Below are 26,222 nucleotides of genomic sequence, written 5' to 3'. Positions count from 1 at the left end.
ACAGGTAGATGTGAACATTTAGATAAAAGAGGCACAACTAGTGGTGAGTACAGTTACTTTGAGATTGTGGTACAATAAATCATTGATTTATTTGCTTTCATATTTTTAAACATTGAAATTTGACTAGCTTTACATATTAGAATAGGCTTAGGTTTGATTAAAATTTTTGGTTTGTAATTTTGTTTTAAAGATTGAGTTTTCTTCTGTATGCGAAATGATTAGCTGCAGATGTTAAGCTGCATTGAGTAAGTTCTCCTTTCATTTTCCTCCCAACGTATGGGGGTCATTCGTTTTTCTTTTGGTGGGTTTATTCTTTAAAAATGTTTGAATAAGGGGCACCTGGGTGGCTCAGTGGGTTAAAGCCTCTGCCTTCAGCTCAGGTCATGATCCCAGGGTCCTGGGATCAAGCCCCGCATCGGGCTCTCTTCTCGGCAGGGAACCTGCTTCCTCCTCTCTCTCTCTCTCAGCCTGCCTCTCTGCCTCCTTGTAATCTCTGTCTGTCAAATAAACAAACATTTAAAAAAAAAAATGTTTGAATAACATAGTATTACTTAAGGTGCAGAACTGAGGTATTATCTCCCTATTATTTACTTGATTTATCCAGAAAACACTGTTAGGTTTGATATGAAATTATATTAAAGAGTTTGAAGTTTCTCTTTAGTGTTTAGGATAGGTTTTCCACAAAAGCTTTTTTTTTTTTTTACATTTTATTTATAAATAGAGAGTGCTTGAAAGAGCACAAGGAGTGGGGGTAGAGGGAGAAGCAGACTCCCCTCTGAACAGGGAGCCTGATATGGGGCTTGATCACAGACCCTGAGATGCTGACCTAAGCCTAAGGAAGCAGATTAACTGAGCCACCGAGGTGCCCTTCCATAAAAGCTTTTCAAAATTAAGTTAGCATTTGTGGATTTGTGTGAGAGAGAGGGAGTTTACAGTGTTTATGGAATTATTGAAGTAAAAATAATAGACACTTGTAGTTTCTTTTTTCCTTAGTTTAATAAGGTAAATTAAATTCTCTTCACAAAGAGGAAAAGTTTGCTAGTATAGAATCTGTTGAGGGTTCTTAAAGTGGCAGAACACTCTTCTTTTGGTAAATAATATGGAAACTAGATCTACTGTAATAAACCTTAATGGTATAAGTGAAGGAAAGACTCCATGAAACTGTAGCTTGCAATGTATGTTTTAGGGCTTTGAATTTATCATATCATGGACGACTTATTTTTTTTTTCTTTTGAAATAAAGTCATCATTACAAAGTACTTTAAGTGAGCAAGATGTGAAAAGTAATTTGATGGAAAAATCTTACACAGATATTTCTAAATATGTGTGTACTGATTCTGTGCTGTGTTTGCTAGTCCTCTGCTTTATTAAAGATAACTTAATGTGCAATATGTACATGTATGCACACATACATTAATAGATATTTATTTGGTAGCAAACCTATTTTTATTCTGCCCTCAGAGTTACCGTATAATTGTGGTTTTCTTCTCAGAATTACCTGTGGAGTTTACTGAAAATAATTAGTTAGGTCTCACTTCTAGAGTAGATTCTGGAAGATTTTACTTGTTTCTTGGGAAAGACCTAGATAATAAAAAAATTTCTCAGATGATCCTTATGTATAGTTATATTAGTAGTAGAGTTTAAGAGTAGGGGAGACCTGAGACCATTCAGGAATGTTGTTACTTTGCCATTAGGCAGCACTTACCTTCATTTGAATGTTTAGTGTTGGCAGTGGGCTCAAAAATCTCACACCCAAAGTCACAGATACCTTGTAAATAGGATTTTAATGCAGTAGTTGAAGAACTGGAATTATACTTACAAGCTTGATTTGATTATATCTGTTTTATCACTTAGAGATTCTTCTCTGATTATCTTTTCTATACTTGTGGCATGTTTCCTTTTCTCTTGCAACAAATATTTGTTGGCATTTGCCGTGTATCAGTTAGTATCCTAAGCACTTATTCTATATTAATGTATAAAATAAAAATACTGCTTTTTTCTGAAACCATATTTTTTACAAAGTAAGTTGGAGTAGGATCAGCTAATTTTCCTAGCTTTGATTTTCTGTCATTCTCTTATCCTACCTCAGTAAAGGTGCTATGATTGAAATTATATGTTACAGTATTAAACTAGTGGAACTTCCCCAGTTCTTTTCCATTTAAAATAGTTTTTTAAAAAAGATTCATTCTGGGGTGCCTGGGTGGCTCATTTGGCACTACTACCTACTACTGTTACCCTACTATCTTTGGCTCAGATCATAATCCTGGAATCTCAGTATCACATCAGGCTCCCTGCTCAGCAGGGAGTCTGCTTCTCCCTTTGACCCTCCCCTTTCTCATGCTCTTTCTTTCTCTGGTCTCATTATCTCTTTATCAAATAAATAAGATCTGCTTAAAAAAAAGATTCACTCTGAACATTAGTATTCCCCTGTGCAATATAGGTGTGAAGTGCAAAAGAATGGCGTTATCTGTTGGGTTTAGGGGCACCTGGGTGGCGCATGGGTTAAGCCTCTGCCTTCGGCTCAGTTCATGATCAGGGTCCTGGTCCCACATTGGGCTCTCTGCTCGGCAACGAGCCTGCTTCCTCCTCTCTCCCTCTATGCCTGCCTCTCTGCCTGCTTGTGATCTCTGTCTGTCAAATAAATAAATAAAATCTATTAGGTTTAGGAATAATTTAGGAGTTTAATGAAACATTAAAGTTTGTGGTTAGAAGACACAGTCTGCCACAGTTCCTCTTCCTCTGTGTTACTGTGTCTGCCTGAGCTTAACCAGTTTTCTTTGTGGTTATGTGTGTTCTGATTTTGTTTTAATTTGTTTTGTTCTGGTGTTTTTTGTTTAATGTCTTCCTTCAGATTCTTACAGGTTAGTGGCATCCATGTGGTCAATGTAAGGTTTTATAGGCGAGATAAACACAACACCAGGCGAGGTAGGCACAAGGCAATATTTATTAAAAGCATTCTCTGGCAAAGTTTCAGGGCTCAGGAGAAGGGGAGCCAGGAAAGCCAGGAGGAAGTGGGCACCCTCGGGTGAGGTTCTGCCACTCTGGAAAGTGGAGTCAGGGAAGTCGCACTGGGAGGGAGGCGGTGGGGGTCTTTTATCGGGCCAAGGCAGGGCATGGACTCACATCCATATATGGTAGGATATTTGATGATCCGGAGGGTGTGGGGTGGGTGGTCCTGATACTTCTGTTTCCTGCATAGGTATTGGGTTACCTATGGAGACCTGGGCATACATCCTTTTGGCGGGAGAGTCAAGGGTTGAGGAAGGTGGGGGAGGGGGCTGGAAGATGGCACCCAGCCCCTCTTTTCTATTGTTCCTCCTGCATTCCCAGAGCCACCGACCCAACATTCCAACCTTTTTGTGTAATAGGGGCAGCGATTCAGATCTGGCTACTTCCTGCTGGCAAAGGGGCGTCGTCATAGGGTCCTTCGGATGTGGGTAGGCAGCTATAGGGATGCAGGAGGAGTTGGTTGATGGTGACCCTGGAAACCTCGCGGATGCGATCCTGAATGAAGCGAAGAACAGGAGGGACGATTAGTGCTAATAGGCAGAGGAGAATAAAGGGACTTAGGATCAGAAGGAGCCAGGTCGTTAATGGGGAGAGCCACCATTGAGAGGGGTTTATTTCAGGGCAATGCTGGCCACGAAGGGAATTGCGGATTTTTGCCAGGGCACCGATACTGGTTTCTACTATACCAGATTGGTTGATAAAATAGCAACATTCTTCATTGAGTAATAAACAGGTTCCTCTCTTGTCTGCGGTTAGCAGGTCCAGGGCTTGTCAGTTCTGTAGGGCTACCTGGGCCACTGAGGTAACTTGTCATTGTAGGGATGCCAAGGACTCGGCTGAGGCCTCCATGGCTGTTCGGAGCTGTTCGGGTAAATCTCTGGTAGCGTCTTTGGAGTGAGCTAGGGCCCCGTTGCCCAGCCCGGTGGCCACTAGGGAAGACGCCAAGGAGACCCCAATAACCAGGGGGAGAAACACAGCCTTTTTCTATTGTGGGGGGTGGGTGGAGAGGATGGCCATTTCCGCTAGGTCTGGCACCCTCCAGGCTGGCAGTTTGTGGTGACCAGCTGACTAGACCGTGTGGTGTCCCCATGCGTCCCAAGTTTCCAGTAGGAAGAAGTGCCACCTGAACCCAGGGTCACCTGAGGGGCAGCTAATGGTGGGGGGTGGTAGAAGGAGGAGGGTAAGGAGAAGTGGTGTGGGAAATCCACAACCACATGGGCTCCAGGGTTTGGGAAGTCCAGCCATCCTGTGGTGGGGCTGGTTTTAGATTGGAGATGTGTACCCATGGGTGGTGTCCTAGGAGTTCTGCCGCTGTGGGAGTTGTGAGAATAACAGTATGGGGGCCGGTCCACCTGTGCTGTAAGGACTTAGGGTGAAGTTCTCATGGGAGAACTTGGTCCCCAGGATTTAGGGCCTGGGGGGAGTCTCTGCCTGGGCTGTTGGGGGCGGGGATGGTTGCATTGTAGGAGCCCTTAGGAGGTCTCCTAAGAGGGTCAGATAGGGCAGATAAGATAGGAGGGGTGGAGGAGAGGCAGGCAGGTTGTGATTGAGTAGGAAGGGCCTGCGGTACAGGAGCTCAAAGGGGCTGAGTCCTGACAGGCCTCAAGGAGAGTTCCTAAGTTGGGTGAGTACTAGTGGGAAGAGGGTTGGCCAAGAGAGGCGGGATTCAAGAGTGCTGTTGGTGAGTTGTTCCTTGAGGAGGCCATTGGCCTTCTTGACCTTACCCGAGAATTGGGGGCGTTAGGGGATATAGAGTTTTCAGGTGATGTTGAGGCTCTTGGAGATCTGTTGTGTGATGCTGGAGATGAAGGCCAAACCTCGGGATGATCTGTTCAATGAGAACAGTGGCGACCACGTCTGCTATTTCTCTTGCCGTGGGGGATGCCTTGATCCAGCCTGTGAAGGTGTCCACGAGAGTTAGCAGGTACCTGAAGGTTTTGTGTTGAGACATGTGAGTGAAGTCAAGTTGCCAGTCCTCGCCTGGCTGATGCCCCCAGAGCTGGTGGGTGGGTTCTAGTCTGCAGAGGCTGCCCTGGGCGTTGACTGCAGAACAGGTTCTGCAGGCCTGGTATACCTCCTTAATGGTCTTTTGGAGGAGGGGGTGGTGAAAGAGAGGTTGGAGAAATTAGTATAGGGCCTTTGGACCGATGTGGAGAGACTGGTGGATGTCAGTAATGAGGGTGTGGATTAGGCTGTTCGGGAGGGCAATTTTGTCCTGGACATAATACCATCCCTTGCCACCCAACCTGCCACCTAAGGTTTTGAGGGCCCAAGTCTCCTCATCAGTGTACGAGGGACTGTGGAGAGTGTTGAGAAACGGGAGAGGGCCTGGAGAGGAGTTTAAGGCCGTCTGTTGGGCAGTAGAGTCTGCCTTGTTGTTCCCCAAAGAGATGGGGTCCTTGGAGGCCTGATGGCCATGGCAGTGGACAGTAGCCACCTCGGTAGGGTAATTGAGAGCCGCAAGGAGTTTCGCAATAAGAGGCCCCTTGTCTGTAAGGGTTCCCTTGGTTGTGAGAAATCCCCTTTCTCACCAGAGGACAGAGTGAGTGTGGGTAATAAGGAAAGCATATTTGGAGTCAGTATAAATAGTGACCTGTTGTCCCTCAGATAAGTGAAGGGCCCTGGTGAGAGCCACGTGTTCTGCCTTTTGAGAAGTTGTCCCAATGGGAAGGGGGGCCTCTTCTATGACAGCGTCCAGGGTGACCACTGCATAGGCCGCGTGTGGCCGTCTATCTGGCACTATGAGGGGGCTCCCATCCACAAACAGAGTGCGATTGGGGTCAAGCAGCAGCCGGTCCGAAAGTTCTGGATGGGAGGGGGAGAGTTCTTCTAGGAGTTGAGAGCAGGAATGGGAAGGAGTGAGGAGAGACGAAGGCGTTGGCAAGAGAGTGGCGGCATTTAGGCGAGGGGAGACAGAGAGTGTGAACTGGGGGTTTTCTATGAACAGCAGGTGGTAGAGTTGGAGATGGGAAGGAATGAGTTGTGCCAAGGATTTGTGGCTGACTAAGTCATAAGTCAGTGCGGGGAGAAGACCGTGATGGGCTGTCCTAAGGTAAGTTCGAGGGCCTCCTTTGTCAGAGAAGCGGCTGCCACTAGGGCCCCAAGCCAGGGCTGCCATCCCTAGGCGGTGACATCTAGTTGCTTGGAGAGTTAATGGGGATAAGGAGACCCTGCTGCCGGAGGCAGTCGATGATGGCCTTAAGTCCTCACCGGTGGGTTGCCACTATAGATCTGGAAATGTCCCATATCTGTGGGTCTACAGAGGGGAGACAGTCCGGGATAGAGGACAAGTCAGAGGGGAGTCGAGGGAGAGGGAGAGAGACGAATGGTGGCCTGAAGTTTGTGGAGGATGTCTCTGCCTAGTAGGGGAACAGGGCAGGAAGGGATAACAAGGAAGGAGTGTGAGAAGGGGAACCCATCCAGGGGTTAGGCTGCACCTAAGGGGCAGGATGGCCTTTGGAGTGGAGGAAGTACCAACAGTTCCCATAACTGCAACTGGGGAGGGACAAGTAGGACCCAAGTAAAGGCAGGACAGAATAGGTAGCGTCCATGTCCAACAGAAAGGAAATGGACTTACCCGATACCTGGAGTGTGACCCTGGGCTCGGCATGGGTGAGAGGGGTGTCCGTGTGGAGGTTCCAGGAATCCCCCGAGGCTGGGGCAGTCCGATTTCCAGTGGCCCATCATGCGGCATTGAGGGCATGGCCTAGTAGGCGCTTTTGGATTGGGGCATTAATGGGCCCAGTGTCCCTCAGCTCCACACTTGAAACAGGCCCCTAGAGGGGCACGGTTAGGTGCTCCCTTCTGTTGACCCCAGAACCTGCCGACCTCAGGGCTGCTACCAGGGCTTGGGTCTGCAGTTGGACCTTCTGTTGGGAGTCTGGCTTGGCGCTTTAGTTCTGCTGCCTCCTCTCGGGAGTTAAAGACTTTAAATGCCATTTTCACCAGATCAGAAATGGGAGTTTAAGGGCCCTCTTCCCGCTTTCTTTAATTTTTTCCGAATGTCAGTAGCTGACTGAGAAATAAAGTGGGTAGCTTGAACAGTCACCCCTGCCAGAGAGGCCAGGTCTAGGCGAGTGTATTGAGTCAGCACCTCAGTAATTCGGTTAAGAAACATCGCCCGGTTTTCATTGGGTTCCTGAATGATTTCCCTTCACAGATGTTCTACAACTTTCCTTTGCATTCAGGTTTTGTCCCAAGTTGTTTCCTTCCAAACAACCATCTCATTTAGGACAAAATTACGTCCTTTTACTTTCAACAAAATGTACTCCCATTCCTTAAATCTTTCTTACATATCTTCTACTTTCCTACATACAGAGTTGCATCCTTTATTTCCATCAGTCTTAAAGTTAGCAGAATTTTGTACTCTTAGGAACACCTTTACTTATTAACCTCTAGTCAGTTATTAGTCAATTGTGAACAGTTATAACAGAATTCTTTAGATGTCAATTTATGAATCAGTTAAGCACAAACTATGCTTACTAACAGATTTAAATATCCTTATTTTCTTTGCTCTAAGAAGTCAAAGGCAAAAAACCTATGTTCAGTAATCAATGACTTGGCATTTTATCTTCTTTGGAAAAGACCTAAATGTCCAACAAATTTAATTCCATTTGTCATCCAAACAAAACTTTAAACTTTCAGGTTACCAAAGACTTTGAAAGCTATCTCAGCAATTACCCATTAAAACTTTGAGACAGACAATTAGCCATCAGTTTAATCATTTCTTTGCTAACATTTTAACAAATAACACGAGCTTATTTGACCTTCAATAAACTTTGAAGTTTCACGTTTACTGCAGATAACTTTGTCAGGAGTTGGGATAGGAGTGGGGAGGGGGAGACGAGGGCGCTGGTTCAGAAATCCTGAACATAAGGGAGGGACCTTGGCCCATCTGCCTTGGGGTCTGCCAAGGTTATTTAGGTCCATGAGAATCTGATAATTAAACGTGCCTTCCGGAGGCCATTGGGACTGATTTAAGATTGGCCAACAGGCCTAAAACACCCCAGGGGTGTTTTAGGGTTGAATTTGGATTGGGAGGTCCCCCTGATTCGTTGCCAGGCAACCCGAGGTCTGGAGGAAGGCGTCCCCTTGTCCACCACTGGGTTGCGCAAAAACAGTGTCGACTGCCATAGAGGTTAGGACTTCTCCCAGCCTCTGGGAGTCATGGAGGTCACCTGGTGACCTGTGGGGTCCACCCTGACGCGGCCGCGACTAGGGCAGGGCTTTCTGGAGGGAGGTGCGGTATCGGGGAAAACTCAGCACGGCTTCAGAAGTGGCATTTGGAAAGGCAAGTCCAGGTCCATGTCCTGCTAGGGAGAGGAGAGAGCCTCCCCACCAGGGTGGGGGCTCAGTCTCCTCCCTGGTTTCGGCACCAAATGTAAGGTTTTATAGGCGAGATAAACACAACACCAGGCGAGGTAGGCACAAGGCAAGATTTATTAAAGGCATTCTCTGGCAAAGTTTCAGGGCTCAGGAGAAGGGGAGCCAGGAAAGTCACGCCGGAGGAGGTGGGCACCCTCAGGCGAGGTTCCGCAACTCTGGAAAGCAACTCTGGAAAGCGGAGTTCGGGAAGTCACACTGGGAGGGAGTCGGCGGGGGTCTTTTATGGGCCAAGGCAGGGCATGGGCTCACATCCATATATGGGGTATTTGGTGATCAGAGGGTGTGGGATGGGTGGTCCTGATACTTCTGTTTCCTGCACAGGCATCAGGTTACCTATGGAGACGTGACCTGGGCATACATCCTTGTGGCGGGAGTGTCAAGGGTTGAGGAAGGTGGGGGAGGGGGCTGGACGATGGCGCCCCGGCAGTCTTTTCTGTTGTTCCTCCTGCATTCCCAGAGCCACCGACCCAACAGTCAGAATTAAGATTTCTAAGTCACTGGTAGTCCTAGCATTGGAAAGTGTCGGCATTTGGTAATAATTATTTATTGAATATCAGCAGTTCATCATTTCCTACACGATTTACCCTTTCTATTTTTACAGTTTTCTGATAGTATTCATTACCTGGAGTAGTTTAACCTCACTGTTAATCATTTTAAGATGAAAAAATGATGTCAGAGAGTTGAAGTTCAACCAAAGTAGTACAGTCTTGAATTATCTTTCCATGAAATTGCCATCATAATGTCATATCTAACAAGTTAATTTTTTGAATTTTGTTGCTTTTTTATTCCTCTTAAAAAGTTCTCTGTTGAGAGGCACCTGAATGGCTCAGTCATTAGACATCTGCCTTCAACCTAAGTCATGATCCCAGGGTCCTGGAATCAAGCCCCATGTTGAGCTCCCTGCTCAGTGGGAAATCTGCTTCTCCCTCTCCCACTCCCCCTTGCTTGTGTTCCCTCTCTCATTGTATCTCTCTCTGTCAAATAAATAGATAAGATCTTTAAAAAAAATATTCTCTGTGAGTTATTTCATGTTTGTTAATTCTCTCCCTGCTAAACTTGGCAAAGTCAGAGACATAGAGAGGTCCTGCGTGATATTTGACTTAATTTCCAAAATCTAGACCTGTTTGGTGGGATCTAGAACTGCTTGTGCATTACTTAATGGACTTCAGTTTATCCTTTTTAAACTACTGGAAACCCAAGTTTAAAGAAATCATTTTACTTTGGGTGGTTTTGAGCTGGTAATTTGAGGATTAGATTTCATTTTCTATCAGCATGTAAAGGAATGAGAAGATAATTTAAAAAGAAAAAAGGGAACGGGATCTCTGTTTTTCTATATCATAATCCCATTTTGTTTCTGCTCATTTATTTCATTTAACATTGTTTCTGCTGATAGTCACTAACACTGGTAACATTGACCACCTTCCTCTTTTTCTGGTCATTTTCCTTAGGTAGCTATTTCTGTGAGCTTCTAAATTGTCTATTTTTGGTTTGACTCTCAGGATTTACTATATGATATAAGACCCGTGTTCTACTTACACAGAATTTTGTCTGTCAGATAATGTGAGTTATTTTATTAATGATTTTATTTGACAAAAGTGAGGGAGAGCTTGAGTGGGGGACACACAAAGGGAAAGGGAGAAGCAGGGAGCCTACTTGGAGCTCAATCCAAGGACCCTGGGATCTTGACCTGACCTGAAGGCAGTCACTTAACCACCTGCACCATCCAGGTGCACCACTGAGTCTTTAAATAGTGCTTTAAGAACCTAGATGAGTGGGATGCCTGGGTGGCTCAGAGGGTTATGCCTCTGCCTTCGACTCAGGTCATGATCTCAGGGTCCTGGGATTGAGTCCGGCATCATCGGGCTCTCTGCTCAGCTGGGAATGTGCTTCCCCCTCTCTCTGCCTTCTTGTGATCTCTGTTAAATAAATAAAATCTTAAAAAAAAAAAAAAAAAAAAAAAAAAACCCTAGATGAGTGATACTTAAAATTTGAACATTAAGAAAAATCACCTGGAGAGCTAGTTAAAAACAGATTGTTGGTCTCTTCAGACAATAGATGATCTAAACCTGGAGAAGACCCTTGAGAATTTGCAAGTCAGGTCTTCAGATAGATTTGGAAAACCATTAGCCTATACTGTTTCCAGTGAACCCCACATTTCTTTAAGATTAAATACTGAATTTCTCTAATTTTTCTTAAGCTTTTGTGTTTGTGTTTGTTTTTTAAAGATTTTTAAAGATTTAAAGATTGTTATTTATGACAGAGATCACATGCAGGCGGAGAGGCAGGCAGGGGTAAGGGGGAAGCAGGCTCCCCACTGAGCAGAGAGCCTGAAGCAGGGCCAATCCCAGGACCCCAGGAACACGACCTGAGCCAAAAGCAGAGGCCCAACCCCCTGAGCCACCCAGGCACCCCTAAACTTTTGTGTTTATTTGTAATTTCACATATACTAGGTAGTGTAGCAGGCAGTGGGCAACAATATGAATAAAAACAATTGCATGAATCCATTGATTTACAGATTCACCAATTACCTCCCCAAAACCTTTCAAAGCTCATTCTATGAGATACATTGCACCATTTTCAAAGCAGGACATCGTGAGATGTGGGACATTCATGTTCAAAGGCATTGACATATTCATGACAAAAATAAAAAGGGGCATAGTTAAACTAAATACTTAACTACTTTGGTCTCAAGGGATAATTGGACATTAAGTTATGGTTTATCATTTGATGGAGAACTTTTCATGTACATACCTTCATTTATGTGTATGTGTGTGTGACATACACTTGGGCACATATGTACATTTGTGTGAGTGGGTGTGTAGTTTTGTATGTGAAACTTAACACATGTTTATGTGGGGCAGAAAAGTTTGGAGACCATAGAGAAGGCAGAACACTTGTACAAACATTTTATCCCCCATGATACCACCATGTGGAAGCAATCATATGAAGGTTTTACTCCCACTTTTTTGGGTTCATTGTTTAAAATAAGATGTAATTTCAGACCTTCATCCTGTGTATTGTGATTTAGTTAATCTTTCCCTAGGTGCCCCTTTTAGATTGTCAGCAACTTTTGTTATTAACATGCTGTGATGAACATTTTGAGCTGATAAGTATTTGAATATTGAGTCAAAGTTTTCATTAGTTTCAGTACATTTTAGTTTAATAATAAGTGTTTTCAAATGTTCGTCTTTACTTACTGTTCTGCTAGAACTCTGCTGTGTGCCATTTCTTCATTCTACTGGGGAGACATTGCTTTCATGATTTCTATGTCACATACTTTTCACCTGTCCCCCAATACTGCTCAAAACTGGCATCTTTAACTTAATTTTCATTTAACTTACTAACATTATTTCATGCCTTAAAAATCCAAATACATCCAGAAACACCCCTCATATCCTCCATTTATTTTAACTTTCTGCATACTAGGCTTACAGCTTTGGAACTTTGGTTCCTTGGGAGATATTTTCTTTTTCTTTTTCATGTCAGTTACTTTTCATCTTCAGTGACTGAGGTTACGGGATGGTTTACATATAACTGACAGGTGGCTCAGGCTCTTTTAAGTAAGTCTTTTTATTTTATCTTTTTTCTTTTAAGATTTATTTTAATTAGAGCCGGCGAGAAAGCAGGGGGAGGGGCAGAGAGACAGGAGAGAGTCCTCAAGCATGGACTAAGCATGGAGCTCACTAAGCATGGAGCTCTTCTCAGGGGTCAGATCCCAGGACCCTGAGATGATGACCTGAGCCAAAATCAAGAGTCAGACGCTTGACCGACTGAACCACCCAGGTGCCCTTAATATTCTCCCATTTAATTTAATTGTTGATGTGAATCCTTTGAGGTTTCCTGTTACTCTCTTTGGTCTGTGTTTTCTGTTTACTTGGAGTGTCTTCCCATATGTGTGACGTGTAATCTTGAGTTCCTGTGTCATCTTCAGTTACCTCTAATTGCTAATGATTTCCACTTTCTTTGAACTTCAGTACTACTTTATCATGAACTTAATGTTTGCTGGGTTTTTTTTTGTTTTTTTTTTTACATCTTTTGTATTTTTGTATTCTGTTAAGTGCAGTTCTGCTTGCATGGTCTTTTGCTTAGTAGGTAGTTTTGAATAATTCAGTTTTGCTTACTTATCAACACTTGGGCAGTGACTACATAAATTCTAAAGAATTATTACAAAATGCAAATTATTTATCACAATATTATTTGATATTGACTGGTTTATTATTATACAATCTGAGATAGTACCATTGTGCTTGTTATTCATAGATTTTTCTGGGATGCCTGTTGAGTGAAGTTGGTTTTTTAAGGTAAAGCTTCTTTTTGAATGATCATATGGGATTGGTTGAGTGAAGTTGGTTTCTAAGGTAAAGCTTCTTTTTGAATGATCATATGGGACTGGTTAAGTGTGTGTGGTGTTTAATAAAATGTTATATCACCCTTAGGATTAAGGATTGGATTATAATTGTCACTCTTCAGCCAGCTACTGAGCAAGTTATATTACCTCATTCATTATCTTCATTCATTAAATACCTTGCTAGTCACAGGGAGATGTGTAACTAATCTCCACCTTAAGACTGTACATCTAATGGGCCAGACAGTAAATGCTATATTACAATAGAGGTGTAAAAAGTAAAATAGTAGATGTGAAGGAAATAATTTCAGTTTGAGGTTGTGTACTGTTTGGTGGTCTTTAAAGCTGTAGGATTTTGGTAACTATAGAAATTTAGGTCAAGGATTTCCAGAGATAGTAAACACTTGAGAGAGGAATGAAAGTGTGTGGTATATTTAGAAAAAGACTAGCAGTAGAATATGGAAGGAACCCTGCATATTTATTTAGGAGGAGGGAATTATGGGATGAAACTAGAACGCTAATTTGAATGAGATTAGATTATAAGGGATTTCAAGTGCCATGTTAAGGTCCTTACATTTAATTTTTTTTTTTTTTTTTTTTTTTAAGATTTTTGTTTATTTGTGGCGCCTGGGTGGCTCAGTGGGTTAAGCCTCTGCCTTCAGCTCAGGTCATGATCCCAGTGTCCTGGGATCGAGCCCCGCATCGGGCTCTCTGCTCCGCAGGGAGCCTGCCTCCACCTCTCTCTCTCTGCCTGCCTCTCTGCCTGCTTGTGATCTCTGTCTGTCAAATAAATAAATAAAATCTTTAAAAAAAAAAAAGATTTTTGTTTATTTATTTGACAGAGATGTCGACACACTGAGCACGAGCAGGGGGAGTAGGAGAGGGAGAAGCATACTCCCCACTGAGCAGAGAGCCCAATATGGGGCTTTATCCCAGTACCCTGAGATCATGACCTGAGCCAGGGGCAGATGGGTAACAACTGAGCCACCCAGGGGCCCACATTTAATTTTTAAACAATAAAGTGGGCTTTTCCTTTAGGAAAAGGAGACATGATGAAATCTATGTTTTATAGACAAGTTGGGAGAAATTTTGGTGACTTTTTGGAGGTAAGTTGAAGGTGAATCTGGTAGCTGAAGAACTGAAATGTTATCTTTAGCAGTTTGAGTGAAAGATGTTCAGAGATATGTTTGGGGGTTTTTTTGTTTGTTTAAGATTTTATTTGTTTATTTGACAGAGAGAGATCACAAGTAGGCAGGGAGACAGAGAGAGAGAGAGAAAGAGAAGCAGGCCCCCAGCTGAGCAGAGAGCCTGATGCAGGACTCGATCCCACGACCCCAGGATCACGACCTGAGCCGAAGGCAGAGACTTAACCCACTGAGCCAACCAGGCGACCTTAGAGATATGTTTTGAGGAATGAAATTAAGCATTGATATTCCTAGGGCAGGGAGTGCCTGGGTGGCTGTCAGTTAAGGGTCTGCTTTTCAGCTCAGGTCATGATCTCAGGGTCCAGGGATCAGAGTCCTGCTTCAGACTCCTTCCTCAGTGGAGAGTCTGCTTCTCCCTCTGTCTGCCACTCCCCCTGCTTGTGCTGTCTCTCTCTCAAGTAAATAAAATCTTTTTAAAAAGAGAGAGAGGTTCATAATGCTGCCATGGTCAGGCAGAGATGCTATTTTGACTTTTCTGTCACTGGCTGAAATACTGATCTAAGAGGCAGGGTATAACAAAATATTACTGAACCTGGCAACTTAAAACAACAAATTTATCTTACAGTTTCTGATGTCAGGATCTAGGACTACCTTAGCTGATGGTTCTGGTTCAGGGCTGTTTAGAGACTGCATTCAGGTGCCGGCAGTGGGTAGCAGTTATCCAGCCGAGGGTTTGACTGGGGCTGAAGTATCCCACATCTACCAAAACTCATTTATTTGACTTGTGGCAGGCAACATCAGTTCCTTGCCACGTGGATGTCTCGGCAGTACTGCTTTAGCACTTGAGGGCAAGTATTAGCTGCCATGTTGAGAATACACTTGTTAACAAGTTTCAAGAATATTAATGCTGGTAAAGATTTTTATACTGTGTTAGGGAAAATATAATATTAAGAGGAATTTTAGCTTTACTCCTATGAAGAATAGAGATAATCAGTGATTTTAAGGTTTGGAGTGAATAGTTTTAGATGACATTTTACCTTGGTTCTTGTTTTTTTTATCACAGTAAGATAATTAGCAAAGGAGCTTATTTTGTATGTTTCATTTCTCAAACTTTCTGGTTTCAAGGCTTCTTCACACTGTAAAATGTTTTGAGAATCTCATAAAGCTTCAGTTTATGTGTGTTCTTGATATTTACCATAGTGTAGTTTAGAATTTATAGACCATTATAATTTTAGATTATATAATCATGTAATTTATATAATTCCTAATTATATAAATATAAATTGTATTATATAATTATAAAATATTAGAATTTATAGACAGTAAATAGACAGTTATTTACCTTTTCATTTGAAAAAAGCAGATTAATTACTAACAAATATTTTTCAAAGATTCCAAGCAAAAAATTACATTTTTTATAGACTTTTTTAAAAAAATATTTTTATTTATTTATTTAACAGAGAAAGAGAGAAAGATCACAAGTAGGCAGAGAGGCAGGCAGAGAGGGGGGAAGAGGCTCCCTGCTGAACAGAGAGCCCAATGCAGGGCTCGATCCCCGGACCCTGGAATCGTGACCTGACCTGAAGTTGAAGGTTTAACCCATTGAGCCTCCCAGGTGCCCCTTTTTATAGACTTTTTTAAGAGCAGTTTCAGATTTGCAAAAAACTTCCACAGAAAATAGGATTCCTGTACTCCCCACCCCAAAGTTGCCTGTTGATCTGTTCTTGCATTAGTGTGATTAGTATGATAGATTTGTCATAATTAATTAATCTATATTGATATATTAGTATTGACTAAAGTCCATTGTTTACATTAGCGTTCACTTTTTGAATTGTACAGTTTTGTGGAATATGGCAAATGCAAAATGTCATGTATTATTATAATATCAGATAGGGTAGTTTTAGTCTCTAAAATGTCTGGTGTGCCTCTTGTTCATCTCTCTTCCCCACTCCCCGAGTACTTAGTTCTTGTACATAATAGTGCTTTTTCTACAATGTCATATAGCTGGAATCATACTGTATATAGCTTTTTCAAACTGGCTGCTTTTAGCTTAGCAGTGTAACATGTAAAGATCTCCATGTCTTTGTTTGATAGTTCATTTCTTTCACTGAATAATATTTCATTGAGTGTGCCACAGTTTTTTCACCTGTCACTTGCAATATTTGACAAATGTGAGTGAAGCTGCTACAAACATTTGTGTAGGCTTTTGTGGGAATATGTTTTCATTTGAGTAAGCCTAGATGGGTGATTGCTGAATTGTATGGTAAGCCTGTTAGCTGCGTGAGAAACTGCCAAATTATCTTTTAAAGTGTGGACTACCGCTTTGCATTCCCAAAAGGAATATATAAAAATTCTCCAATTGGGACAATAAGGCTATCATTTTGCTATCAGGATATGAGGCCTAAAGCATTTTGTAGACTGTATAAAGATAATAATGTTTTATTATTCTATTTTGATAGTCATTGTAGCCATATTTCTAGATCTTGAGGAAAGAGATGAGTGAAAATAATTGGAGGTAGTTTTTGAACACATACATTAGATAAAGATTTTGGATTTGAGGTGGAGGATTTCTTAACATTAGTTACAAAAACAGTTGCAAAGGACAAGTGGAGATTGGCAGACCTTGACCTAAGGCATTTGTTTACTCAAATTTTGTTAGTGTTTGCTAGATGGTTGGAGAACTTGACATAATTTTTGGATGTCTTGGAATTCACTGAACAAAACTATAAGGCCACAGTCATTATGGAGCTTAGGTTTTACCAGATTAAGTAATAGTCACATACGTACAAAATAAGGAAGTTCATAGGTCTACAAAAGTCAGTTGTAGGAAGAATTAAGTCAAAGTGACCTCTTCAGAAAGGCCACATTTTCTTTGAGGCTTGAAGAAATAAGCAGAAGCCTCCAGAATATCTTGAGGAGCATACTTTATAGCAAAATGAAGAAGTTAAAAAAAAAAAAAGTCACTTTAAAGTTTAGGGCAGATTTATTCTCCTGAAAATACTATTCTCACAAATTTTTTTTCTTATGAAGAAAAAAACAACCTTGGGCGATCACTTATTGGGTAATTGTTTAGGATTAGCACCCAGTTTTAGCATAAATATTTTGAAAAATCATTATATGTATTATTCTGTGTAAACTGTATTTTGCAAAGGTTTTCATTTTAGTTATGTTTCTTCATGAACATAGAATATGTCAACCCAATAAATACCGGATTAGTTTCATCTTGTCCTATGGCAAGGAAAAGAATGAACTGCTAGTTTATATAGTATACTTTTCCAGACAGTGGTATGTTAACAGATGCACTTTCAGTCTTATCAAATGAATTGTAACAATTCAAAGTTTTAATTTAAATGCTGTTATTAAAATTTAAATATACTGTTAATTGAGAAGTATTTTTGTACCTTACCTCATTTTGCATAAGACTTAGAATGCTTATTGAACTGTAGTGAGAGTAAGCTTTATTACATGCACTTAAACATTTTCAGTCACTGTGACTTATATTTTCTTGTTACAATATTAATTGCAGAGTAGTTCATAGTTGCTGTTAAAGTTTACTATTTCAAACTTGGTCTGTTTGAAATAGTGGTTTGTGTTGAAAACAGTAAGGTGAATAGCTTTGAGTTTTTTATCCTTGCCCATCTACTGAGTCCATATTATGCATGTGTTTATTAAATTGTAAAACACATGTAACATAAAATTTTAACATTTTCCTGTTTTTAAGTATATAGTTGACTGGTACTAAGTATACTCAACCTTGTTATACAGCCATGTCACCATTCATGTCCAGAACTTTATTCATCTTACAAAATTGAAACTGTATCTAATCAGATTGAATCCATCACCATTGCCCCCCCCCCCCACTTCCCAGCTCTTGGCTACTATTCTTGTACTTCTGTCTCTCTAGATTGGATTACTTTAAGGACATCAAATGAATGGAATCATAAAAGTATTTGGCATAAAATAAGAGGCAATATTTTATTTGACATAATGTGCTTTGAGGTTCTTCCATTTTGTAACGTGTCAGAATTATGTTTTTGAAGCAGGAGAGCAAGGTTCTTATCTAAGGGTGTGAAAGAATGAGTCTTGATTCTCACAGACAAAGGAGAGTGAGAAAAGCCATAGAGTTTTATTAAGCCAGTATACAGAAAAAGGTGTCAGGAATGAGAGGTGTCCCAAACAGGATTGTGACTGAGGGCTTCTGGGGTTGGGCTCTTACTGAAGGCCAACCAGGGAACTTAAATCCTTTTAACATCTCTACTGGTAGCAGCATTTAGTAGGAACTAGTGATAACCCCTTTAATGGCTTTCTTCCTTTCTAGGCTCTGTTAATTCTTTGGTAGTCACAAGTGACTATTATAACAAGACCCTGCCTCTGACATCTAGGACAGGATGGTCTGGTTTGTTCCCTTATCTTCAGTTGTTGTACACTTACCTCCACATTTTTGGGCTTTCTGTGAGTCTGATCCCGTAGCTCCCTGCCTAGCCCCACCAGTCCCTTATTCATCCTAAGGCTGACTCATATGCTGTTGTATTTGTATACCACACCATGTTTATCCATTCATCTGTCAAATACTTGCTTCTGCATTTTTGCCGTTGGGAATACTGTTTCAGGGAACATGGTTGTGCGTATACTTCCTTGAGGCCCTGCTTTCATTTTCTTTTGGATATACTCAGAAATGGGATTGCTGAATTGAATGGTAATTCTGGTTTTAATATTATTTTGAGAAAATAAAATATTCTTTTCCCCCTTTTTTCTTTTTTAAAGTTTTATTTATTTGTTAGAGAGGCAGAGAGAGTGCTCGCACAGGCAGGGGAAGTGACAGGAAGATGGGAGAAGCAGCCTCCCCGCTGAGCATTGCAGGGGGTCGGTGGGGGGGGTGCAATCCCAGGACCCTGGGATCATGATTTGAGCCAAAGGCAGACATTTAACCGACTGAGCCACTCTAACCCACTGAGAATATGGGAAATATTCTTTTCCCATAGTTGTACACCATTTTACATTCCCATGAACAGTCAGGTTCCAATTTTTCCATGTTGTGGCTGATCCTTATTATTTTCTGTTTTTTTGGTTTTTGATGGTGGCCATCCTAAGGGGTATTGTGGTTTTGATTTGCATTTCTCCAATGATTTGTGGTGTTGGGTATCTTTTTATATGCTTGTTCATTTGTATATCATCTTCGGAGAATGTTTATTCAAATCCTTTGTCCATTTTGAAATCAGGTTATTTAGATTTTTTTTGTCATTGAGTTGCAGAAACTTTTTATATTCTAGATATTGACGTTTTATCAAATACACGATTTGCATATTTTTGTTCAGTTCTGCAAATTGCCGTATGCACTGCTGATTTGTATCTTTTGATGCACAGAAGTTTCTGATTTGGGGACAGTCCAGTTTGTCTGTTTTTGCTTTGTTGGTGGTGTTCTTGGTGTTTTATCCAAGAAATCCTTGCCACTTTTAATGTCTTAAGGATTTTCTTCTGTGTTTTTGCCCTGAGATTTTTAATTTTTTTAAGCCTGTTCATTTATTTATTTACTTATTTTTTGAGTAATCTCTACATCCAGGATGCCTGGGTGGCTCAGTTGGTTAAGCCTCTGCCTTTGGCTCAGGTCATGATCCCAGGGTTCTGGGATAGAGTCCCATATCAGGCTCCTTGCTCGCCAGGAGCCTGCTTCTCCCTCTGCCAGCTGTTCCCCCTGCTTGTGCTCTCTCTCTCTGACTAATAAATAAGTAAAATGTTTAAAAAAAAAAAAAATCAATGTCTACATCCAACTTGGGGCTCAGATTTAAAACTCTTGAGATTAACCGGTTGTATGCTTTTCCCACTGAGCCAGGCAGGCACTCCTGTCCTGAGATTTTTGTAGTTTTGGGTTTTTACAGGTAGGTCTTTAACCCTCTTTTCGTTAATTTCTGGTTGTGGTATAATGAAGCATCCAATTTCATTCTTCTACATTCTTTTTACCCAGCACTGTTGGTTAAAGAAAATTGCCTTTTCTCATTGAGAAATGAGATCCTGTTGAGGTTCATTTGAGCATTTATTTCTATCTTTTGAACATTCATTTCTTTGTTCTCTTCTTTCCATTGGTCTTACAGGTCTGTCTTTATATATAAGAACCACAGTACTGTGACCCAGTAGGTTTGCAGAGTTTTGAATCAGAAAGTTTGACATCTCCAGCACTGCTCTATTTCAAGATTCTTTTAACTATTTGGTTGTTGCTTGAGACTCTGTATGAATTTTAGGAATGGTATATATCTGCCCAAAAAATGTTGTCGAGATACCAGGGATCGACATCAGTTGTGTAGATTGCTTTGGGCAATATTGACATGTTCCCAGTAGTAAGTTTTTTAGTCTGTAGTATGTGATTTCTTTTCATTTATTTATATTTTATAATTCCTTTCAGAAATATTTTGTAGTTTTCAGTGTACCAAGTATCTTACCTCTTTAGTTAACTATTCCTAAGTCTTTTATCCTTGTTTATGCTACTTTGAAAGGAGTTGTTTTCTCAATTTCTTTTTTGGATTGTTTGTTGTTAGTGTTAAGGATGCTGTTGGGTTTTGTTTTGTTTTTGGGGTTTTTTTGGTGTTGATTTTGTTTGTTGCTACCTTACTGAAATCACTGATTAGCTGAAGGCAATCGCTTAACCAACTAAGCCACCTAGGTGCCCTAAATAATATTTTTTAAACTTCTTTTTTTTTTTTTTTTTTTTTTTTTTTTTTTTTTTTTTTTTTTTGAATTGTTAGAGTTTTCTACTTGTAAGTTCAGCACATCTCCAACAGACTTATTTTTCCTGGTGTCTTTCTGATTTGGATGTCTTTTATTTCTTTTTCTTTTGCATAAATGCTCTGGATAGTACTTCCAGTTCTTTGTTTAATAGAAAGCATGCAAATGGGTATCTGTGCCTTATTGCTGATCCTTGAGGAGAAGCTTTCAGCTTTGGTATAATGCTTACTATTGGCTTTTTTTTTTTTTCTTTCAGATTTTACTTATTTCTTAGAGAGAGAGAGAGAGCACACAAATGGTGGGGAGGGGCAGAGGAAGAGGAAGAAACAGACTCTCACTTATAGGGAGCCTAATTCAGGGCTCTTTCTGATCCAAAGCCAGTGGTCTGAGCCAGGCAGGCACACCTGCTGTGGGCTTTTCATATGTAGCTTTTATTTTTGAGATAGTTTCCTCTTTTTGCTTAGTGTATTTTTATCATGTCAGAATACTGAATTTTTTCTCCCTTAATTGAGATGGTGATGTAGGTTTTCCCCCTTCATCCTGTTAATGTGCCATATTTCATAAATCGATTTTTTTATTGAAATATCCTTGAAAGAATTGAAAGAATCCTACTTGGTCATGATATATAATCCATGATGTGCTGTTGAATTTGATTTGCTAGTATTTTGTTGAGTATTTTTGCGTTATTTATTCATCAGGGATGTTAGAATATCATTTTCTTATTGTTAAAACACATTGAAAAGGAAAAATCTTAAATCCATTATTTAATTTCATAAATTAAGAGAAGAAAACATTTTCCCACAGCTAGTAAAAGAGAAGGAAATTGGATTTGCACTGAGGTAAATAAAATAGAGGAGAGCAAAGAAATAAAAGTCAGTGAAACCAGGGGCACCTGGGTGGCTCAGTGGGTTAAACCTCTGTCTTCAGCTCAGGTGGTGATTTTGGGGTCTTGGGATTGAGCCCCGCATCAGGCTCTCTGCTTGCCAGGGAACCTGCTCTCCTCCACCCCCGCTGCCTGCCTCTCTGCCTACTTGTGATCTCTGTCTGTCAAGTAAATAAATAAAATCTTAAAAAAAAAAAAAGTTGATGAAACCAAATGTTGGCTTTTTGAAAAGATCATTAGTGGGGCACCTGGGTGGCTCAGTCAGTTAAGGGTCCAACTTCTGATCTTGAATCAGGTCTTGATTTCAGAGTTGTGAGTTTAAGCCTTGAGTTGGATTCCAGGCTGGATGTGGAGTCTGATGTAGGAAGATACCAGGGTTCAAAGCCGATGGCCAAGAAAGAATTATTGAGACATCTTTGTTGCAAAAAGGTGGTTGTACTAAAGCATGGGGGCAGGATCTCTGGGCAGAAAGAGATGCACTGGGGTTATGATGAAGTGGGAGAGGTACGTTTTTGTCTCACAGAATGGAAGAATGAATCTCGTGGAAAAAGAGATTAAATAAAGCCACAGAGTTTTCTTCTTTAAGATTGTATTTATTTTTAAAAAAAAAAGATTGTATTTATATATTTGGCAGAGATAGTGAGTTAGAAAGCACAAACGGGGGGAATGACAGAGGTGAGGGAGAAGCAGGCTCCCTGCTCAGCCTGGGACCATGTAGGGCCCAACCCTAGGATTATAGCACCCCATATGGTGCCATAGGCACCTGGGATTATGACAGACACCCAACAGACTGAACCACCCAGGTGCCACGTCATAGATAAGGATACAGAAAAAGGTGTCAGGAGTGAAAGGGTTCCCAACAGGGTTGCCACTGAAGGCTTTTAGGGTTTGTCTTTTATAGAAAGCTAACCAGAGAATTTAAACCTTTTTACTTCTCTATGGTCGGCACTATTGATTAACATCTTTAATGGTTTACTTCTTTTTAAGGATCTGGTTATTCTTTGTTGATTACAGGTAGATATGATAACAATCACCCCCTCTTTCCTCTAGCCACCTCCTCACCCACCCCCACCCTACCAGACACCTAGGACAGGATGGTCTGGTTTGTCCCCTTTTATCTCATTTCCTTACCCCTCAGCATTTTGAGGATTTCTGTGAGCCTGATCCCATAGTCCCCTATGTGTCTCTCCCTACCTAGTCCTGCCTTTCCCTTACTTATTCCTCCCCCTAGAGTTCCCCTGCCTTTAGGGAATGGAACAGTGACCACTCTGCTGCTTTCTGCTGAATAGGGGCAGAGGACTGTGTGGCAGAATCTATCCAGGAATTGGTCCAGGGACCCATAGTATGTCTCCAGGTGGTCATGATGGACACCAGATGGTACATTCCTCAGCACATGCAAAAGGATAAACATAAAACAAATATTAGGCCCAAAATTTTAATCACATCCCTTAAATAAGATTTTCAATTACCAATTATGTCAAATAAACCAGTGGATATTTTGATTTTATTTAATTGATTATTAATGTCCCTGTTGGGACTCCCTGTGGGATTTAACCTGTAATGTTAAGACAACACATGTGAAGGAACTTTTCACACCCTAAAACGGTGTAGCAATAGTAGACAGTCAGTAGGGGCACAGTTCTCAAGAAATTCCTTGACTTCATTTAATTCTTGGCTGAGTGTATCTCATGTCTGGGAAGTATCAGAGTCCTAATGAGGAAGCTTACAGTTTTGCTTATTTTATGTTGCAGTCCTGTCCTAAGTCCTAGAAGTCCCATAATGAAATTTGAGGCTCTTTTAACCAGGAGGGCTGTTGTATGCTCAGCTAATAAAGCCTTTCTTTGTGATTGTACCTGTACAGGTGGCTTCTAGGATAAATCTGACCAAGGGGTAAAAACCTCAAGAAGCCTTCTTTGAAAATAAAAAATTACTAAAAAAAAAAAAAAGAAGAAGAAGAAGCCTTCTTTGTTTGAGGTCTAGCCTTATAATATTCTTATCAAAAGGAATTTCTGGCAAGTGGGAGAAAACTTGCCTCAGGAGATAAGGAGCATCCAAAGTACATCATCCAATCGAATCATAAAGAAAGTTATCCATTATTTCCATTAAGTCTGTAGTTAACCCATCCGGATGGTATGCTCTGGTTTTAAATAAAAGAGCAGTTTCGGGAGCGCCTGGGTGGCTCAGTGGGTTAAAGCCTCTGCCTTCGGCTCAGGTCATGATCCCAGGGTCCTGGGATCGAGTCCCGCATCGGGCTCTCTGCTCAGCAGAGAGTCCGCTTCCTCCTATCTCTCTCTGCCTGCTTCTCTGCCTACTTGTGATCTCTGTCAAATAAATAAATAAAATGTTTAAAAAAAAAAAAAAACAGTTTCGTCCTCTCAGCCACACAGAATTGGCCAGAGTGCTAGTTGAGTTATACAATGGCTGGGGAATTAATCCCATTTTCTAGTTGTTCTAATAATCATATGACCATGACGTCCTGTTGTTATCCCCACAGAATAGCAAGCAAGATTGCCTGTATATGACCTATTGTAATTTCTCTGAAGTTTACTTCATGTTGTCTTGCTTAGGGAAACAACATTCAGAGACAGTCAGAACTAGAATTTAACATCCACAAAGGTGGATTATTGAAACATAATTTTTCTGTCTGAAACAATCCTAATTTCTAAAGATAGCCAAATAGAGACTAATTTCTCTTAAGAAAAACCTCATCTAGAATAATGATTGATTGTTGATCTTTTAAAAAATCTGCTTTGCTGAAACTTTTTATAAGGAATCTGTAGGTTGAACTTCTAGTAGCCTCTCCAGACCAAAAGCCAAGCCAAGTACTTGCCATCAGACATGCATTCAGTAACTATAGAGTGGGCAGATTCTGTTTCACAAGGTTCCGAATATATCCTGAGCTTCCCACACCTGCCAGGAAGTGACATTATTTAATCTTTACTGGTAAGGTTGCTGGGGACTCTCTAAGGAAGGTATCAGACGAACAGTTCGAGGGACCTTATAGCTCCAGATTCCGTAAAGTCAGTTGTAGGTCCTCAAAGCTATCTGGTCATATCTGAGTCTATGTATGTCTCTCTCAAATGTGGCATTCCAGTCAAAGCCTTGGTAAAATAACCATTTTTGATGATGTATCCTATTACAAGAAGAGAAGATTCTTATTGATCTTATACAAATGATTATGATTGCCATGGAGGAAAGAATTACTGAGACCTTTTGAATTTCAGAGGTTTCAGGTAGAGAGAAAAGTAAAATGCTTCAATTTGTTTACAAATGAATACTTTTTCACCTTTTTTTTTTTTTTAAGATCTTATTCATTTACTAGACAGTCAGAGATCACAAGTAGGCAGAGAGGCAGGCAGAGAGAGAGGGGGAAGCAGTCTCTCCGCCGAGCCCAATGCGGGGCTCGATCCCAGGACCCTAAGATCACGACCCGAGCCAAAAGCAGAAGCCTAACCCACTGAGCCACCCAGGCGCCCCTTTTTTCACCTTTCTATAAAGTCACAGATATCTTAAGAGAAAGTTTCCTTAATCTGGAGAGTAAACATTGGAGAACCAGCAGTGTTTCAAAGAAGAGTCACAAAAAATCATTTTTTTAGTTCATTTAGTACCATATTACTAATTCTCATTTAGTACCATATTACTAATTCTCGTTCAGTCTGAATGCAGCTTTTATTTAGTTCTGGATATTCTTACCCATTTCAGTTTTGATTTTAAAGATAATCGAATACTTGTATTTGCCCTAAAAGGCCTTTTTATGAACCTCCTTGAAATGAAACTCATTTTGCAAGAGAATAAGAACAATTATAAATGATAAAAAACTCAGAAGTGGACATCGTTAATGGTTTTCTATGAGAGTTCATTATGATGCAATTGACAAGGAAGCTTAGTTATTTCTGTGATACACACCACTTCAGTACCCAGAATATTGAGGGATACCTTAAACCAGAATGTAACATACCAGAATAAGCCTAATGAGTCAACAAGACTTTGTTCATGATTTAAATCTTAGGGAGGTTTGTTGAAACCTTAGAAAGTTTAAAAGTACATGCCAAGGGGACACCTGGGTGGCTTAGTCAAAGTACATGCCTAAATAAGATTAGGGATGTTTAAGACCCAATAAAGGCAAAACATAGAAACTGGTTTTTCCAGGCTAAGAAGATAACAGCTGTTTACGTTTTCTTATCAAGAGCAGACCCACAATTTAGAAAAACTTTGTGTTTTTTGTAAAGTTTAGCAGGCAAGGTAAACACAACACCAGGGGAGGTAGGCACAAGGCAAGATTTATTAAAGTCACTCTCTGGCGAAGTTTCAGGGCTCAGGAGAAGGGAAGCCAGGAAAGTCATGCTGGGAGGAGGTGGGCACCCTCCGGCGAGGTTCTGGGACTCCGGAAGGGGGAGTCAAGGAACTCAAGGAAGTCGCCTTGGGAGGGAGTCGGCGGGGGTCTTTTATGGGGCTAAGGTAGGGCATGGGCTCACATTCATATATGGCAGGGTATTTGGTGATTGGAGGGTTTGGGGTGGGGGGTCCTGATACTTCTGTTGCCTACACAGGTATAGGGTTAACTATGAAGATGTGACCTGGGCATACATCCTTTTGGTGGGAGAGTCAAGGGTTGAGGACAGAGTGGGGGGTTAGATGCTGGAAGATGGCGCCCCGGCGGTCATTTCTGTTGTTCCTCCTGCATTCCCAGAGCCACCGACCCAACATTTTTGAACAGAGAGCAGACTTTCAGTCTAACA

The 26,222-nt window shown here is 41.1% G+C and overlaps 1 protein-coding gene across 4 annotated transcripts in view; it reads left to right on the top strand.

The window, feature by feature from the left end:
- The window catches only part of LOC125092594 (probable ubiquitin carboxyl-terminal hydrolase FAF-X), a 168,259-nt gene that overhangs the window by 3,464 nt on the left and 138,573 nt on the right, over window positions 1-26,222 (top strand). Inside the window, exon 2 of one of the 4 annotated variants that reach the window (XM_047716958.1) lies at window positions 5-43. The exons of the other annotated variants lie outside the window; for them this stretch is intronic. The gene's annotated coding sequence lies outside the window, so the exon portion shown is untranslated. The remainder of the gene's footprint in view (window positions 1-4; window positions 44-26,222) is intronic. 4 annotated transcript variants of the gene reach the window in all.

The sequence above is a fragment of the Lutra lutra genome, chromosome Y (genome assembly GCF_902655055.1).
Source record: "Lutra lutra chromosome Y, mLutLut1.2, whole genome shotgun sequence".
Taxonomy (NCBI): domain Eukaryota; kingdom Metazoa; phylum Chordata; class Mammalia; order Carnivora; family Mustelidae; genus Lutra; species Lutra lutra.
This window is presented reverse-complemented; position numbering and strand designations above follow the sequence as displayed.